Here is a 14,670-nt window from a genome sequence, read left to right as displayed (position 1 = left end):
TAGCAGCATCTCCACAGTCATGTGATCAAAATTCAGATGCTCAGCAAGATGCTTCTTCCATGGTGTTCTGATTTGACATTCAGTTTAGGAATTACAATTCTAAAATTTAGTTGGGTAAAATTTATTTTAAGATGGATTGACTTAATATACCACTAATAGTAATAATTAATAATCCTATAATAATAATCCTGATAAAGAAAGACACTGTAAGTGGTTCTTTGCCCAGTTATAAACTCTTTAACTTTCATTAAATAAGTTGCAATCTTCTTCAAAGAGAAGCAGGTTTATAGTTTATAAATATCCGTGGATCTAATCCTGCCACTTGACAGGGTTATGACCTTGGCAGCATGGGATCCCTTTACCTGGATTTGCTGATGTGCTTGCCACATGGATTAGTTATAACATGTATTTGTGATCTATGCTCTGCAAATATAATGATTGGATTACTGGAATGTGAGTCTATTCTTCAAAATTAAGAAGAAACTTCAACATTATGCAGCTGTCTGATTTGTAAGTGATACTGATAGATTAGGTAATTATTTCTTAATCAGATTGATCAGTTATCGGTTATCAATTTTTTTGGTCAATGAGCAAATTTATGAATATGATTTAAGCATTCTTATAAAGTGGCTGCTTTATACTCTGAGAGTATCCAGAAACAAAAAATTAGCTAATCTCAAAAGTTAACCAGAGTTGCCCCTGCTTAATATTTAAATGAGGAACAGCTGGCAATTTCAGGGCTGTGAAGTATATCCAAAATACAATGGACAATGACTTCCATTGTTATTGTTATGATTGTTATTGTTATTGCTATTGCTATTGTTTTACAAGAAATGTACATGGATAAAATTGCTTGACATGACTCCATTAAACTGATGAGAATCATCTTCACCATTACCTACTGTATATGTCTCCTGGGATTGTCTAGCTAGCTCCTTTCTTCACAGCTATTCTTCTAAGCTGGATTGCTATTCAAATACCCCAAGCAAAGAGGGCATGATGGGGAAAAAAGAAATAGTATTTTTTAAATAAATAACTAAATGCACCCCAACTTAAAAACAAAGATAACAGTGAAGAACAATGCTAGATGTTTCTTCATTAAACTATAGACTTTCCTCCCTCATTCATAAACACACATACAGTTTTATGCTACACTGATATCACTTTCTCTGATTGTTTTCTATCCTTTTCTCCTCTCTGCACTCATATAAACATATATGGGACTTTGGACACATGGTATTCCATATATTCTGGTAGTAAATATTTTCCATTTGTACTGATAGTCACTAAAATAAAGAAGGCAGTTTGGAGGTACAAGGGGACAAAAAAAAGCAGACAAAAGAATCATTCCAGCCACCCTATTTTCCAACTAAACAATGGATTGCAGCCACCCCTCATAGAGTTATTATTCTATGAATGCTTTTCTATGAATGTTCTGAAACAGTGTTGGAAAAGCAGATTATGCTTGAAGCTAGTACTTTTGCGGGTCTTTAGCTTAATATTTTTTAAAAAATCAATGAAGGAGAAAGCCAAGCAGGCTAATGGAGATAATGTTGATCCATGGGTGCCATGTTGTGGAATTAAGACTATCGTTGTTACAGTGGCTATTCATTCACTTCCCAGATCCTAAATAATGTGAGATCTAAATATGTGGAGAAGTTTCACATAAGATACTTTTGTAAGATTTTATATAGTTTGGTGGAGTAAAACAATAAGGGTCTTACTTGTGATTATTTTATCTATAGAATGCCCTTCACACTGACCTTCGCTAATGACAGTTGATACTACCATTATTTTTTATATCAAGCTATCTTATTTTCCCAGTCATTTTATCATATAATATTCTTTTGAGCTATATTCATTCTGTTTTAATGCTTCTTATCTCTTGTTTAAAATTCCTTTAAGTTCCTTCTATCTATACTTGTCTTATATTTCTTACATTTTGATCTATTGCTGTTATTTATGACAAATATCTTAGATATATCAAGAAGTATTAATAGTCATAATTGCTATAATTATAAGAATAGTGTGGAAAGCCTTCTGTTTGAACAGATTGTTCAATTAAACTAAGAATTCCAACTTTGGATTGAAATGATTGCCTAGCTGAAACTTTCCCATTCCATCTACTTAATATATACAATTGCTGACACTGGGATGTGCAAAAACTTTGGCATGCAAAGAGTCTGTTACACATTCTTCTGATCGTGTCCTGTCCCTTCTTAACTTGCCTCTCTTAGATCAGTTTCTAAACTATGAACTTCTTGAGGCTCAGGTCTGCACTTTGAGCTTTCCAATAGTATATGGTAGATATTTTTATTATAGTTTATTATGGTTTGTCACATAGTCAGGCAGACATTTAGGCAGGATTTAGCATTTTTATCCATTTATCAAGTTATTCCCAAGTATCTGAAATAGGCAGATGCTGTTCTTTGATGGTGTTAAACTTATTGCCACAGAAGGTAAGCTGTTCCAAAATTACCTTTTGCTATTAACTGGTGGTGATTTTTGTCAAAATCAATGGTATTCAAGTGGTCCTCCAGACTACACTCAAAGTGCCTATTACTATTGGTACTATCACTGCTTTCTTTTGCTAGTTATTTCACTTTTATTTGGTCATTGTATTTTATGATTTTCTCCAGTTTTTTCTCTTCTCTTCTGCTGTTTCCAGATGCTGCCACATCCACTATCCAGACTTTTTTGCCTTTTTTATTGACAGATTATTATTATTAGTAGTAGTAGTATAGTATTAGTATATTAATATAGTATTAGTATATTTTAAATAAAATATTAATGATAACAAAGATGAAATGTATTCTTATGCAAATTAATATTATATATAATATAAAAATAAAAGAATGCAATAAGACAAAATACATGAGAATGTTATAATATATAACCAATTCAAGAAAATTTGATAAATTCCAAATAATAGAAATATAGCAAAAGAGAATATGCACTGCTTTGACAAATAGGAACATTTTAAACTTATTTCAATGAATTTCAAACCAAAAGACAATATAAATTATTTGCTGCAATTTGTTTTCAAACTTTATTTGCTTTATCTCGCTGCTAGTTATGGTAAACTTTTTTTATTTCTTCAACTATCCTAAATCAGATCATTTATGTAAAAGTAACTGTCATTCTGTAATCCAAAGTCCAAAATGGCAGGAAGATAGCAGACAAGCATTCAAATCAACTTCAAAAGGCAATGGCAGGGGGGAAAGAAAAAACACCTTACAATTCTCATAACAGTTTGTTTCAATAAAAGCTTACACCTGCAACAAGAGACCTTAGTTATTTGCAGATGCTGATGTCCAAAGCCATAAGCCCAGTGATTTCTCAGATTTAGGTTTTAAAAGCTGACAGGATTGACCTATTGACACCTCTGAACCAGTGACCTTCAGGTGGGAAGAAGCATTGTTAGCAGTGGATGAGTAGATTGTAAGTCTGGATTGTTTTGATGTTTAGAATATCCATTTCATCTTGGAACAAAGAGGGATAACATAAAGATGAACTAGGAGGGAGAACTGACACTGCAATTGAATTGAATTTCGTCTAGAAAAGAGAACCTGAACATTAAAAAATTGAATAATAAATAATTTATCCATCTTATCTTATTCTATTTATTTGTTTATATTTTTGAAAAACTGTATTGTCTGTTAGCTTTATTTCTGAAAACTGTTGGGATTGTGTCCACTGCTTATTGCGACAAGTGTTTTTCATTTCATTTCTGTGAAAAGCAAAATATAGTTCATCATTAGCACTCTGTGCATGGTGCCCCTCCAAATTCAGCAGACCTTCAAACCAGACTGCCACAGACATCCCAGTGGAGGCCATGCTCAACTTGGAAAGTTGAGTTGGTCTATCTCTGTGTCTTGAATCAAAGCACTAAACTGGGCTGCTTCAATCTGGCCAGCTGCTTTGCTCAAATGGAAAGAGGGCACCACATGTGCAACCCCACATTTTAACATCTGGATTGAAGCTGCACAGCACTTAGGAAAACATGGCTTCAATCTAAGACACTGCTTCAAAGAGGCACTTTGATTGAAGCTTCATCAAATCAAACTGCCTCTTCAGAATTTCACCCAGCAGTAACAACCACAGAGCAGGCAATATCAATGTCGCTGCATTTGAAGGTTCCTATTCTCTGTAACATAAAAGAGAATTTCTGATATAGTCCTACAGGATTGATGAAAATACGTTCCATGAAGTTTAACAAAATATGATAAGAAGAATGCAGACCTTGTATCTATTCAGTAGGGCTTCTTCAAGTAGCAATATCTAGATCTATGTCAAAGTCACTATATTTTTATCTGCTAAACATGCTTTTTGCATGTTTTTATGATAATGATACTTTCTGACATAAACATTAATCTTTCCTTTACCACCATTATTCATTCTGCATTATTCATACTCTCCCCCCCCCACACACACACACGCACAATGACCCATTAATGAAATGGTAACAGCAAAGACTAACAACAATATTTACAATGTGGAAACTCCCGGTCCTGCGCGGTAGTGACTGGTCATGGGCTTGTGGACTGCTGCACCACCATGGCTAATTTTTGTCCTGCCTGGAGACCCTAATGGGTCCAAGCTGCCCCGGAGAGGCGGCAAAGAAAGATGGCAGTCATTCCATTCATCTTGGGGAAAGCCTTCTAACCCAACAGGAGAAAGGCTGTATTCACCAATCAGCCCAAGCTACTTGCAACCAAAATCCAAAAGAACTAACCAGCACCACAGTAAACAGCATGCTTGAAACTGGGTGAGGAATCTGATTTTCCTTTTTCTATTCTACACTTAATTTCCTGGAAAAGATCCCCAAGAAGCAAAATATCTCCAAAAGTGAAGGAAGGGGACTTCCTCCCTACCCTTATACTAATGGAAGTGGCGAATTAAAATTTCCATGGAGGATCAAAATATATGGTAGTGAAGTAAATTTGTAAACTTGAAAGCTAAAATTTAACTTTGGACAAGTTTAAGATTGTTGAATGGTTAAGACTCTAATTTTAAAGACCATTGTTCATATTGAAAACTAAATAGATGCTGACACCTAGTGGTGGATGAAGTTTATGACATTTATGATTTCCATAGAGAACTTGCCAAAACCTGGGAAAAGCTAATCTGTGTTTGTGACCTTCAAAGCTTTAATAACAAAGAACAGCTGTGACCCCCCCCCCAAAAAAGACAACAATCTGTGCTGCACATAAAGACAGAATTATAAACTTTAGAAAAAAATCTTTTTTGAACTACAGTATTTGGATTACAAATATCTATTTTACCATGATTCTAAAGCTATTTGCAGAAAAGAAGGAAAACTTCAACTTTTAGCCATCATGGATCAGAGACATGTAGATAGAACACACCAAGAAAACATAAATACCTCTCAGGAGGAGATATATAGTATACTGCAATTAATTCAAACAACAATGAGTTCAAATCACAAAGAAATTCAAAATACATTTGAAAATATAAATCAATCTATTTCTAAGTTAACTCTACAACAAAAAAAACTTCCAGAAAACAACAACAGAGAAGGAGCAGACAAAATAAATAAGTGGACATAAAATTGAAAATAGAGATTCAAAGATGGAACTTAACAAAGCAAGAAAACATGATTTAATCCTAGTGGGGGGAAAAATCACAAGAAATGGAAAAATTCATCTCTTAAGACTACAAAATAAATCTGAGGACAAAAAACCAGATTGGATCAAATGGAATGTAGAGATGTTGAAAACAGCAGAGAGAAGGGAAGAAAGAGAATAAGAGAAACAGAGAAAAAGAAAAAGAAAAAGATTTTCAAGAAACATGGAAAAGCAAATGCCTCATATAAAGACACTTTATTTGATTTACTTCTTATACCTACAGCAACAGTCGTGAATATATGAAAAAACATTGGTTCAGCAAAACACATTGATCAAGAAAGATACTAGTCAAAGGAAAAAAAATCTGAAAATTAAGAAAATAGATGATGGGATCTACCAGAGAGAATCTATTAAAAAGAAACATTTGTTTGAATGTGATTAAAGAAATAGAAAAGATTTTGAATACATATGTCATTCTAAGAGGGATGAATTTCTTAAATAATACTGTATGCTTTCTTTTACCTTTTTTATTTTATTTCTTGATATAAGTAATATAATACTGTTGAAATGGCTTAGATGAAGAAAATGTTTTAGATAATTAAATGTGTTTGAATTTAGGGAAATTATAATGTATAAAAAAGAAAAAATGTTTTGAATAAGAGTTAAAGGATTAGATGACTAGACACATTAAATGGAAGATTTAAAGATTAAATATATTTTTAATTATGGTTAAAAAGAATAAGAAATTTTGGGAATGAATATATATTAGCTTAGGAGAAATATATATTTTAAGTAGTATTTTACTTTTTATGTTTCTTTATTCTTGCTCTCTTTTCTTTTTGTTTACTGTTTTTACCTATTCTTTAAGAAATGTAAAGTGCTGAGATGGTTTATATAGGAAAAATGGATTTAAATCTTTAAATGTAATTAACTGTTGAGAAAATCTTAACCAGCAAGAATACTTTGAACTTTATGGGACAAACAAATCTAAATAAGGACTGTAACAGGATATAAAATGAAGCAACCAGAATGATTAGATAGAAAAGAAATATTATACTGATGTGATCGTTATTTTTAGGAATATTGGGAAAAAGTCATATATGTAACTGTTATTTATCAAAATAATAAGAACTGTATTAAGTCAAGGTTTGCAAAGAAAACATTTTCTTGTACTATGTACTATGTACTATGTGGATTATGGATTATAAAAACCAATTGTTAAAGATTTTTCTTTACAAATGTAAACCCAGCAAACACACAGTTTACCAACTATTAAGTGATTTATGTTTTTTAAAAAATCAATAAAATATATGTAAAAAAAACAACATTTACAATGAAATTCTTTTTATTGTTAGTGGATTTGGATTTTCACCCTGTTTTAATAGTCAAAACCACCTCACCAAACTGGATCTCCTGCTAGTTATATTTACAGTAATGTATTAATGTTTGCTGGTACCATACTGATTACCCAAACTATTCTTTTACAGCTACAACTTCAAACAGTGTTTTCCAGTTAAACCAACAGTGTACTTGTTAATACAAGATAGAAACTAAGAATCAAACTATGTAATCTGTAAAATGTACATAATATAGCTATAACTTTTTAATTTTTTTCTTAAAGAAAACAAATAACTGAAAAAGTAAGCAATCTCCTACATGCCTATATGTACATAGAACTTTAAATAAAATTTTCAGTAAAGGATGTTTGCATTTCATTCAGATTTTCCATGCACAATCTGTGTCTTAAGCAACAAGTTCTAAAGTTACAAGTATCATCATTGTTTTTGTCCACTGAATATTGAATGCCAAATATTTATTTTTTCAATGTTGAAAACAAGTCTATTAGCAATAAGAATGACAGATAGAGAATCTATTTTGTTATCTAGCCAATTTCTGCATAATAAGTATATAATTTAAAAGAATATGGACATCTAAAATATTAAACCCTCTCTTGAAATCAAATAGTATGAATAATGGCTTATTAGAAATCAGGATCTCTGATTACTCATAAAAATGAATTATAAAAATGTTACTTTGGTAAGATAAATCATCAGGACCATTGCAGGTAGGAAGAGAACAATCTTAATTTTTCAGCAGTACAGCCTCTCTGTTAATTAAAAAAAGTTACCAGATATTTGAAAAAAATAAGCCTTAGTTGGCATAATTTTTATTGTTTAATTAAATTTATGTTCCATCCAACTCCTAATAATTTTATATATTATGTAATTGAGTTTTTTTTAATTGAAAATTTTTATACAGTATACAATATCCCAAAACCCACCCACCCCTAACCCTCCCCCCACTTCCCAGAGCTGAGTACAGGATTACAAATTAATTGTTGTTGTTGTTGTTAATTGCGAAGTCGTGTCCGACCCATCGCGACCCCATGGACAACATTCCTCCAGGTCTTCCTGTCCTCTACCATCTTCTGGAGTCCATTTAAATTCACACCTACTGCTTCAGTGACTCCATCCAGCCATCTCATTCTCTGTCGTCCCCTTCTTCTATTGCCCTCAATCTTTCCCAGCATTAGGCTCTTCTCCAGTGAATCCTTCCTTCTCATTAGGTGGCCAAAGTACTTGAGTTTCAACTTCAGGATCTGGCCTTCTAAAGAGCAGTCGGGGTTGATCTCTTCTAGGACCGACCGGTTTGAACGCCTTGCAGTCCAAGGGACTCGCAGGAGTCTTCTCCAGCACCACAGTTCAAAGGCCTCAATTCTTTTGCGCTCAGCCTTTCTTATGGTCCAACTTTCACAGCCATACATTGCAATACAAATTAATAATCAAATTCTAATTAACATTACCCAACTATATAAGTAACCAAATCCATAAAATACTTTAACTCCCATTTAAGATAAATATAAGCAAATTAAAACAAAAAGAATAATATAAACAAGTCAATATTAATTAAACCATAGTAATACCAAATCTAAAATGAGTTATTATACTATCAATACTAATCTAAAATTTACTCATAAACTAGATGAAACTTTTTAATCCCATATTTATTCTGAATATAATCTATCCATCTTCTCCAAACCGAAATATATCTTTCTTGTGTATGATCCTTCAAATAGGCAGAAATTTTTGCCATGTCTGCTAAATTTGACACCTTAAACGTCCATTCTTCTATAGTAGGCAAGGACTCTTTCTTCCAAATTTGCCCTACCAATAACCTTGCTGCTGTTATTAAGTTCAACATGAAATTAATTTTTTTATATGTAATTGAGTTCTAACAAACAATATTCTGGATGAGAAAAAATCCTTGGTAGCTATTATACATCATCTCATAATATTTACAAGTGGCAAAATTATATAATATAAAAGTATGTAAAATAACATTTTCGCATAGTCAGGTATGTTTGTCACTCCAAATTTCCTCGAAGGGAGGACCTGTTTCCTCAAAATAATATATAATATATATAAATTTTATAGAATCACCATGATATGGCAAAGTAATTAAAGTCCAGTTAAATGTGAGTGTTTTTGATGAAGTGCTGATGGGAAGCTAAATCCTGGAGTGAATTCTATTGGCAGAAATTTACAACACCTGCTTAGCCAAACTCATTGGTATTATAGAATAGATACAAATAAGTAATATGAAATTGGAGCTGAGTGATTCAAAATAATTTTAATAATAGTTGACCCATTTAAAGCAGATGAAGGATAAGATAAGTCAGGGATAAACTGAAAAGGCCATGTTAATTGCCTGTGTAACCAGAAACAACATACTTCATCTGCTTCAATCTCCCTATCATTCCCCCCTTTAATTTTCCTAAATGGCTGGTCCTGCTGCTGAAGAGATAAAATATTCAATATTGGAAAAGGTTCAGATGTTCCAGCTAGGTCTAAGCTACATTTTTTTTCTCCAAAATGTCATCTTGATTTGCACTTCTCTTTTTCTCTAATGAACAAACTAAGGGATTACAAAGCAAATCTGGAAACTAAATTTCGTTAATGAAATTATTAGACATGCCAACAAAATAGCAGCTCCTTCAGGGTCATATCCCTGATATGTTGTGTTGGAGATGAGGGGGGAACCCGACAGATGCATATCAGATAAACAATCTTGTCTTTCACTGAGTTTCATTAGTTGGTAACAGTGAAATGAATGTATTAATTACAAACAAAATTATCCTGAAAAAAATACATTTGTTTTCTATTAATGGCATCATCTGATGCCATCAAATATTAAAAAGAAGAAATTCAATTTGATATAAACTTCTACAGTGAAAAAGATATTATAAGTGGCATGAGCCTTTATATTGTGGTAGGTAAATGTGATAAACACACAAGTCTTGTAATTGGTGTAGAGTGGTTAATTGCATTAAGATATTGCCAATTTTCATTGAAGTCCCTCACTTAAAAAGAGATATAACATCCAAAATTAAACAATTTATATAGCTCAGGGTTGAGCCCAATAGATAGAACCTATGCAGTAATAAGATATTGCTACTACAGCAACTACTACTGTTATAGTTATTATTACAGTCTGACAGATATAAGGTACTATAATTAAATTAAGGAAACATAATTCAACTCATTTGAGCTGCTGTGTCATTAGTGCTTGGGACACAATCTTGAGCCCCATACAGTAGTCCTCAGTGTACAACTATTTTTTAGCAACCATTTGAAGTTACAGTGGTGTTGAAAAAAGTTACAACCAGCTCTCACACTTAAGTCAAAGCGCCCACAATTGACTGATTGATTAATCCTTTCATCTTTGCACTTTTAGAAGTGTTTTTGCTCCTTTGCCATACTGATACTGAAATGAGAAGAAAACTACAAGTAAAAGGCACTAAATGTACTTAATAGCCCAAGAAGAAACAGTTTTCAGAAACCATTAACTTATTACAGTCCAATACATTATGGAAAACAAAGTTTCCTATGCTCCAAAACATAATACTGGAAAGTTTTGCAGAGAGAAGCTTATTTATTTATTTATTTATTTTTATCTGCTGACTTTTAATATAACTTCTTTATAAATAAAGCAGGGTTAAACATTATTTTATAATTTTGAAAATTAAATTTACTGCTAAAATTAAATTTACTGTGATGAATGGCTCTGGGAAGAACTTAACGTTTAATACAATAATCTAAAGAATAGAAGAAGTAAATTGAAATCAAAGGGGCTGCTTTTTGTAGACTCAGTATCCAATTTAGTTTGAAGTCTTGCGCATTCAGGTTAACACATAAAGTAGATTTGTACACAGCTATACAGGAAGTATAAATTTACCATGTGATGTTTCTGGGTTGAAACATACTTTTTCAGATAAGGATACCATTGCTCAAATGGTATTTATAAATGTGTTTTATGGGTAACAAATAAAAGGCAGATCACTCAGTTTTAGAACACTAGCTGTGTACCCAAATTTTTCATGAACATCAAAGAAAAACTAGTATTCAATTATCACTGAGTCCAAAGAGGTTGCTCCAACTGATGGAATGGGACAACTCACCACAGCCAACTTACCGCATCTTTTCTTAAGGTGTTTTAGAGTAATTGGTTTGTGTGTTACAGTGATGCTGTGTGGTTGCAATGGTCTGTTGGTTACTTTTGCAATGTTTTTCATGTATTGTTGTCCTTTCCATAGCTTGTGTTGGTTGTGTTATAGTGGGTTGAGTAATCAGGCACTTTTTGATAAAATTCTGTGGTATCCTTTTTTTTTTGTGGAGGGGAGAAGTTGTATAAGTGGTCTAACCCCTATACTACCCAGGTGATAACAAAGAAAGAATATGAACAGTTCCACTTTAATAGCATACCACAATTTCCCATAAACCATTTTGAAACCAACTTCAGCCTTACTTTTGCCAACCACAAAATGCAGAGAATACACGGAAAACAACATGAACCAATGAGGGTTCATTCTTTATTCTTTTCAGTTGACCAACTGGAAATTCAGGTAATCCATAGAATTTATCAAGTCAGCTTTTCCAAATAAATAATCACAAAAGATAAATCAAGTATGTAGCACATTAAAAATAGTGCATATATTATAACCAGAAGAAAAAACAAAAAAGAAGAAAGATTTTGGAAAGCTTTCAGGACTGCTTGCGAAATCATGCAGCTACGGTACTCTGACCAATCCATGATGATTACATGGCAGTGCTTTCAAATTACTAGGATTATATTAGCAAATTAAGCTCATGCAGAGCTTTGCACAAAATAATAATTACAAGCACAAATTTTTGAAAGATCAAGAGTATAAATATTTAGCATTCTTCAATTAGGAAGCAGCAAGGAGCAAAAACAATTATGTTTCTCAGTAGAACAGGGGAATCTGCCCACTATGGCATGCTACCTCAGCTGTCATTTTTATCCAATGTTTTGCTCTGAAACTGGAATATTTATTTTAAAATGTTTGGATGGAGGATCTTTTAGTTAATATCCTTCAGACCCCAGTGAAAATCTGCATTCATAGTTGAGGATCATTTGAGTATATGTTGTGCACAATATCCTAATTTTACATAAGCATATTTTGTCTTTTCAGATGCATGACTAAAACAATTATATATTTTGTGCTGACTCAGTGTATTGTATGTACTGTATTAGTTTATACTTTTCTTACTGCATATTTAATTATACAGCATATCACAGTATGTACTACTAGTTTTATATTAACTTGGATGAGACAATATATAATTATGATGGCCTCTCTGTAATAAACCATTCTATCAAATCATAATTAATTTAGATTTCTTAGCTCTCTGTAAAATTTACTGAACTATAGAGACTGAGAGGAAACAGAGAAACAACATTTTTCAGAATTATTTACCAATACTGTAATACAAATAGCAAAAAAGTACTTTAAAATTTGGGGTTTATTTTTTTACTATTTGCTTGTAGCAAAACATATATAAATTGGTTGTTTAAATATTTTTGCTTGATACCATAAGAGAAATTTTAATAGGTTCAAAGGTGAACTAAGGATGTATATGATGCTGAGCGAAATACTTGTTTCATGTTTTCATATATTAGCATAAGCACCCACTCATCTCCTTGGTTTTGTGATAAGTTGCTTGGAACTTGTCTTTAGCATTATCTCTTTGAGGATACATCTTTCTGCCAATCTCATATATACCTGCAGAAAAACATAAGAACAATCCTGCTGATCAATCCAAGAATGATTCAGCAGTCAGGCTTTAATTTAACTGGAAAGCTATCTAATTCAACTACATTTATAGGTAAAGAACTTCTAAGTATGCTTTCCATTGTTTTATTATTGCTGCAATGAAAAATCAAAGATACCTTTAAAAATCTAAAATGTAGCAGTAAATATAGCAGTAAATCTCTAGAATGTAATCAGTGATTAATATTTATGTTATTTATATGTAAGGGTGTAGGTTTATACATATGGTGTATGTAGAATGTTTAAATGTGTGTTATATATGTGTACACTTTGAGAGCAAACAACTAAATTTCATTTTAATTTGTGCTAATGTGCCCACAGTAAAAAAATGACAATAAAGGTTATCTATTTATCTATCTATCTATCTATCTATCTATCTATCTATCTATCTATCTATCTATCTTAAATGGCAAAACCCATTTAAGTCATCATTGTTTACTGGCTCCTTAGCCCTGATGATGTTTGGAGTTTCCAAACGAAAGCTTGGCAGCTTTTAGTAAAGTCTATTTTTATATTTATACTCTCCTGGTGTTCGTATTTTATTTGTACCATAGACATGCCCAGGAGTCGTATTTTTATGCAAATTTTCCAGCAATCTTCGATCTCCGGGAAGAGTATACTCCAGTTATTTATTGTTAAAACAACATTTAAAACAAAAAAAAACAGTTATATACAAGATTAAAACAACTTAGCTTTCGCTGGTCATCTGCCAGCGTCCTCAGAGTGGGGCTTAGGGGGTGGGAAGTTCTTTTTATCCCCTTGCTGATCCAATTGCCTACTCATTGCCCTCGTTACAGGGCCACTCTTCCTGATTGCCTGTGACTGCCTTAACTGTTCCGCCCTCTCTTTTTTGCATCTAACATTGTATTTTTCTGCTCCGTCATCCTTGTGCTGTCTCCACCTCCCTGCGCTGTTATCATTAACACACTCCTCAATCCCTCCTCTCTGCCCAATGCAAGGTGCCTCCTCCGATTCGGCAATACACGAGTCCTGTTGGGCTGCTGGTCCGCCTGCCGTTTTTGCATTCCATTGCCAGTTCTTATCTCATCTCCCTCCTCCAACTCCCTAGCCTGCCGATTCATACACCCTTTGTTGTCCATTCCTGTCATCCTTCCCCCCCCCCTTCCTTCAACCCTCCCACCTGTTGAGGGCGGAACAGTTAAGGCAGTCACAGGCAATCAGGAAGAGTGGCCCTGTCACGAGGGCAATCAGTAGGCAATTGGATCAGCAAGGGGATAAAAAGAACTTCCCATCCCCTAAGCCCCACTCTGAGGACACTGGCAGAGGACCAGTGAAAGCTACCGGTAAGTTGTTTTAATCTTGTATATAACTGTTTTTATTGTTTTAAATGTTGTTTTAACAATAAATAACTGGAGTATACTCTTCCCGGAGATCGAAGATTGCTGGAAAATTTGCATAAAAATACGACTCCTGGGCATGTCTATGGTACAAATAAAATACGAACACCAGGAGAGTATAAATATAAAAATATACTTTACTAAAAGCTGCCAAGCTTTCGTTTGGAAATTCCAAACATCATCAGGGCTAAGGAGCCAGTAAACAATGATGACTTAAATGGGTTTTGCCGGCATCTGCAGCCGGCTCATGGACCGTGTCACCGGTCCCGGCCGGTTAATTAGTGTTCCAGATGTTTCTTTATTGCTCTCCTTATGCTTCCTTCTATGGTTCTTCCGGATCGTTCCTTCCACTATCTCATTACTGGCATTCATCTCCTCCACCACCCCTTTATCCTTATTTCCTTCCATAGTACTGACCCTCCTCCCCTTTTTGTTTTCATTTTCCACCCTGGGGGCATCTGTTTCTCCTCTATCAGTGTTACAAGCTTCCCTGAGCTCACAGACGCTCCCCCACACACACACTTTTCTCAATCTCTGCTCCACACCCTTTCTTCTCACTCCTCCACTGTCATAAGTAACTTTCATACGGGTGTTG

This window comes from Crotalus tigris, unplaced genomic scaffold (assembly GCF_016545835.1).
Source record: "Crotalus tigris isolate CLP2741 ecotype Arizona unplaced genomic scaffold, ASM1654583v1 scf7180000017933.3771270, whole genome shotgun sequence".
NCBI lineage: Eukaryota > Metazoa > Chordata > Lepidosauria > Squamata > Viperidae > Crotalus > Crotalus tigris.
This window is presented reverse-complemented; position numbering follows the sequence as displayed.